Below are 6,227 nucleotides of genomic sequence, written 5' to 3' on the forward strand. Positions count from 1 at the left end.
TCTTACAGTGCAGCCTTACGCCGGGGACGATGCCGGTCACGATCATTTCCGAAAACACCGTATCTCGCTCGCGGAATACCTACGGACCGTAACGGCGCCGAAAATTCTACTCTCGGCCGATACGTCATAACGAACCCGACGACGACGATGACACTCTGCACAATATCGCAACAATATTATAAGTAGTGCGGTCAATATTATTTTGGCAGCGTGCAAAACGTATACGAAAGAACCTGGTTCGAGATTTGCGAACACACCCGACCGGCGGACATCACTGCGCGGTGCGGCGGGGGCACAATCCGGTTTTTGTCGTCGTCCGCCGCCGCTGCCGCCGCCGGAACAAAAAAACGCAGCCCCGGGGAGAAAGATGATGACGGTAATAATAATATAAGCCATTAACCGTCATTGGAATGTTCGGGTCTCTCGGCCGCGTAATACATATAAATAATACTTATATAGTTGTACATAGTATCATAGTATTATGCGTGTAATGTGTGTATATACGTCCTAGTCGTACACATAATATGTCGAGTATTTTGAATAATAATAATAATAATAAATAACACGCGAGCGTGTAAAATATATAGGTATTTATATTATTATAATGTGTTTTAAACATAATATAAGGGAAAACACTAGGGTAGTTATTTTTTCTGGAATATTCTTATGCGAGATGATTCTTAAGATCGGCCTATACTACACTAATAATTCTCTTGATTTTCAAAAGTTATAAGTGTGTTAAAAAAATATAATATATATATTTATTTTTTACTGTTTTGTATTTTTTTTTTTTTTTTTTGATATCTTTACCTACCCATACTTTTATTTTCAGTAGCAAGATATACATATTTAATAATTAAAAGCCATTTTAATTGACATTAGATTTCGATATTTATAGCTTATATCATTTGAAAAAAATAATCTGTTTTTAATTATGAAACTAAAGAAATATAGGTTGTAATATACACCGTCTTTAACATAAATAAATCTTAAAAATCAATATGACAAAAATAGTAAAAATTGTAAATAGGGTGAAAGTAGGAAGCCACTCTGTTGTATACAGTAGGCGTTGAGTGAACATTGTTATTGAATAAGTCACAGTAATTAATTGAATTCAGCGATAAATCATTGTATACGAAAAAACAGTGTTAAAATGGTCTGTTAGTCTATAATAGGTGTATTATATAAATATAATATATATTTAGATATTTATATCGCTATTGTAGTAATTTATTTTATTATTAGTTCGGTTTATTGAATTAATTTTTGACTAAAATGTTATTTATTATATTTGATTAAATTTTTTATTGTTATTCACTTTTGAGTCATTAATGGATGGTTTCTTACTCATGTTAGTAAGTTCTCACCTCATACATGTCTATAATTAAACATTATCACATAATATATGATATTTATAGTGCCAATTTTCGCAGATTTTTTTTTAAATAACCAAAAAAAAAAAAATTGTCATAACATCGATTAACAGACCTACGGGCGAGCTTGGATAAATATAAATATCTAAGTTTTTAAATGTATGTATGCATTATATGTATAATATGTATTATGTATGTGAATAATATACAGTAAACTCGTGTATAGTATAATACTGTAATAAAGCTGTTTGTCGTTTATACACGAGCGCTGGTGTGTAGGTGTATAATATTTCGGGTCCCCGAGACGACGGCGACTGTACCGGAAACTGCACCGGTCCGGTCGTACTGAATAAACTTTAAGCGGAAGCTTCCACCCATACCTTTCTATAGCAGGCCTCGGGATTAATAATACTGTGGTATGGTGTATATATATAAATGTATAGGCGAAAACAGTCGGTGGGTTTCCCCGCCGTTCCAGTGTACTAAAATTAGACGGACAAAGTTCTACGCTAAGGTCCCAGTATAGTATATATACATCAAAACGCCCCCGTTTGTAGATTTATGTTCGGCTCATAAAACATTCTTCCCCATCCCAGCTCATCGCACCTCGTCGCTACTCCCTATTGGGTGGCAGTATAGGACACGAATACACAAAAGACCTTTTTGCGAGACTGCAGATCATTCTTGTCAAAATACTGCAGTTTTAATATACGGGTTTTTATTCCACTGACAGAAGATTTTCAATAATATTAAATTATTTTTATTATAGTTAACAACCACTGTATTGCACGTAGTTATACGTATGATTGGTTCATGTCTGATGGGGTAAAATGGGTAAATCGCTTTGCTAGATTATTTTGAGTAAATGCCATAAATGAGTATAGGAGGTGCCAATGTAAAGGTATCATAATTTATAATTGTTCACTGCAATAGAAAACATATTGTGCAAGAATCGACAACGATAAGTGATGGCAATACATTATAAAATATGTTATTTTATGAGCAGACATTAAACTAAATGGTTGATATTATTGTGAATATATTCATATACGAATGTAGTAATGATGTAATATAAGAGTAATATAATATAATAATATAAGTATATAACAATATAATGTACCCAGTTGTTTAATACTAAATGTCCGAAGGATAGCCCGTGACGATTTTAATATTATAGAATAGATTTATTCACTTAAAAAAAACATAGGATGTACAGAATGTATAGTTTATGTCAATTATTGCAATTACGTTAAAGATTATAAGGTATTATTTTACTATTTAGTATTTAAGTATTTTGTAATTTTCCAATGTACCTAAAAACTGTTTGTAAATTTATAATATTTTTATAAATCTTATACACTTTTACTGTTTGACTTATTTTTTTAGCAATGTTGTTTTGCATGTATAATATAAGCTTAAATACTTTTAGATCTGAGCTCTAAAATAGTGATTAATGATTGATATCGTTTGAAAAAATTTAATTTGATTTTGTTACTTATTTATATTTTATTATATAAAATTCTTACTTTCGACCTTTATAATGGACCAAGAATATTCAATTTGCCTACGGAAACCACCCCTGCTGAAGTTTTAAATTGAGGCATTATTTCGACAAGTTTTGGTGTAGGTATACAGACACAAAAACAAAAATAAAACACACATCATTGTAAAATCAATACATTAATTTCTGCGTTCAGAATCTAAAAAGAAAATGAAAATAATTGTTATTCTTGACATTTATTAAAAAGTGGTGCATTGTGAATATATTACTATTGTAATTTTATAGCGATTTGAAATTTAGTAAATATGTTTATTGTCTATTATTTCTTTTATAATTTCTATTTTATCATACTATCATATAATTTATAATCTTTGTATTTAATTAATATAATAGTGTTAGGTGAAATAATAATTGTCGGAAATAATATTCACTTCTCACGAAGAAACATTAAGTTAAATGTATTGGTGGGGGGATTTTGTTTTATGTGAATTAACAAAGACGAGAATAATATATAATATTCAGGAATTTTAACCTTGGCGGAGGTTTTTTTTTATTCTCTATAGTCTTATGCGTTTATTTGAACGTGGATGGGAAAAATACATTTCAATATTTAATACACTCCGATTGGATAAAACCATTTTAAATCTATAATAACGCAATTATAAGTTAAAATTTTAATAAGGTGGTATACATGACGGTAAACAAATATTTCGATTAACATTAATTACTATTACTATTAATGCCTTAATAATTTATGGTTACATATTATTATATTATTATTGCGCGCGTGATATTGTAAAAAATTGTAATCGCAGTTGGTATTTTATAAGTCATCAGTTATCATTCTGACGGCTTTGGTGAATATTATTTACGAGATCATTTTCTAAAAAATTGTATGTTGTTTATAAAATAATACAACGCATCATATTAGGTATATTACATAAATCGCGATGAATTTTGTATTATTGTTGTTAACTATTTGCATAGCTATGGCAGTAAATGGAAGAAATTTAATACGAACTTCACCTAGCAGTCGGCTGAGGATGTCAACTACTCCAATTATAATAAATTCTGAAGGTAAAAAAATTAAAAATAATTTTTTGTATTCACAAAAAAACAGTTTTACAACAAATGCTCCCAAAATTTGGAATAAAACGTACTCTTTCGCGAATAAATTTAACGGTTCCGATAAGGTTAAAATTACCACGCCAAGAATAAACATCGGAACTCGATTGATACAACCCAAGTTAAGGCAGTGCTTAGAAGGAATGGTTCGAGACATTAATGGAGAATGCATAAGTGAATTTGAGGATGTCTAAAAAAATGGTTTCCGTTAATTAATAAATCCTGAATGCAATATTATAAAAAAATTAATTTATGTCTATCTTATTGTAATTTTTTTTTTTTTTTTTGTGAATTGTTTGTTTAAAATGTTAATATATCTAATAATTAGCAACATATATATTTATTATATCGTTATCAACGCTGAACAATTTTTATTTCTACTATTTATATTGACTGAATAAGTGATGATTATCAATTGTTGATATGACAAATTTTTTTTCAATATTTTTTTTTAGCCAATTAAGGATTGATGTTTACTTTAAGTATAGTATACAAATGCTTTACATATTTTGATTTGAATTAAGAATTAGAAATTAGTTACCTAGATTAATAATTTTTATATTATATACAATTAAAAGCCATTCTATATATTACAGATATTTAAAAATGTGTTTAATAACGTTGCTAGATAGTAAAAAAATGACAGTAAAAATTAAGTAAAATATTTGTAACAATCATTTGATAATGTGTGTGTTTTCCAGGGAATGAATAAGAAGAGAAAGCCCCTGGAATTTACTGAAAACTATGTTTATAAAGACCAAGTGTTGTAATTTTATTATTATTATTAAAAATATAAAATATTACATGTTAAGATAAACTAAGAAAATATGGTATTATAATATACCTTGTGAAATCTAGTTGGCTAGAATACTTGTGTGCAAATAGTTTGTAGGTAGGTATTACAATAATAATTGTTAATATATTTTTTTTCCTTTATGATTTCTATATTTAAATACCGAATTTTGAAATTTGAAATTTTTGTACTTACATAATATATATATTTATTGATACCTTATACCTATATTTTTCACCATTTTTATATTTTTGTAGTATCTTGTCGCAATACTAATTTATTTTTCAAAGGAAAATTTATTTATTTTTTTATAAATTATAAACACAATGAACAAGTAGTACTATGTTCATAGTACATAGTGTGTATTAGTCACTATAATAATTAGTGGATTCCTAAAACGGTTAGATATTTCTTTGTAGATATACTGATACACGTTTAACAGCGGGAAAAATTAATTTTTTAATGTGAGGTTAAAATTAGGGAACAATACCAAACTCAAGTTGCGAAAATTTTCAAAAGGAATGATTTAAAACGTTAAAGCAAAGTGCACTTATATATTTGAGTATAATATTGAAAGTATGATTGTCGTATATTAATAAATTCTCTCTCATATGTTTTCAATTAAATATTTTTTAATTTCGTTTAAAAGTACACTGAGTTGATACAATAGTTTTTATCTCTATAGGTATAGTCATATATATAAGTGATGTATAATTGTTATTCTCTATTCGCGATATAGTTAGTTGCAACGTCACAATATTATAACAATATTGTACATTGACTTTGGACAGTGGAAATTGTGTAAAATGCCACAGACAATATGAAATAATTAGATACGTTGGTACTGTAACTAAATACCTACTAATTTATTGTAAACACGGTACCACTATAATATAAATTATTATCGATTGTACTATTATCGTGTAATATTATATAACAGTTTATCTAAAAAAAGAGGGGGTCATTTTCTTTACTATTTACCTATATGCTGCAAATCAAATACGTAAAGCCATTAAAAGCGCACATTGGCGATAATTTAAAATCAGTCTTGTTTGATCCGCACACAGTAAATTATTCAAAAATAGCTGATGATAAAACGGCACACACACCACAAGGTGTCACATCATAACAATGAAATTGTCAATTTTGTTGTTGACTTTTTTAGTTACGGCATTATACGCGAGACACGCGCATCAAACGTCGACCAATAAAAGTTTCAAATGCATCAAACACCAACATCGGATCAACGGTACAATAAAATGCAACATTACCACGACGTTGACTCCCGTAGGACGAAATTCCAAACAGTTTCCTGTGAGTACTACAACGAAAAAATATAAATCAGGCAGCAATGCTACTAAAACCGAAAAGTTTCATAAGAGTAATACAACGCAGAAGTATACTAAGTTAAATAGTAGTGTCACTACGACCGAAA

General features: G+C 28.7%; 1 long non-coding RNA gene across 1 annotated transcript; it reads left to right on the forward strand.

Annotated features, from left to right (window-relative positions):
- Positions 1-3,618: 3,618 nt before the first annotated feature.
- On the forward strand, positions 3,619-5,014 carry LOC126549599 (uncharacterized). The gene is made up of 2 exons (XR_007603697.1): positions 3,619-3,951; positions 4,701-5,014. It is a non-coding gene; the product is annotated as an uncharacterized LOC126549599 (long non-coding RNA).
- The last annotated feature ends 1,213 nt before the right edge of the window (positions 5,015-6,227 follow it).

Source organism: Aphis gossypii, chromosome 2 (genome assembly GCF_020184175.1).
Source record: "Aphis gossypii isolate Hap1 chromosome 2, ASM2018417v2, whole genome shotgun sequence".
In the NCBI taxonomy this organism is placed as follows: domain Eukaryota; kingdom Metazoa; phylum Arthropoda; class Insecta; order Hemiptera; family Aphididae; genus Aphis; species Aphis gossypii.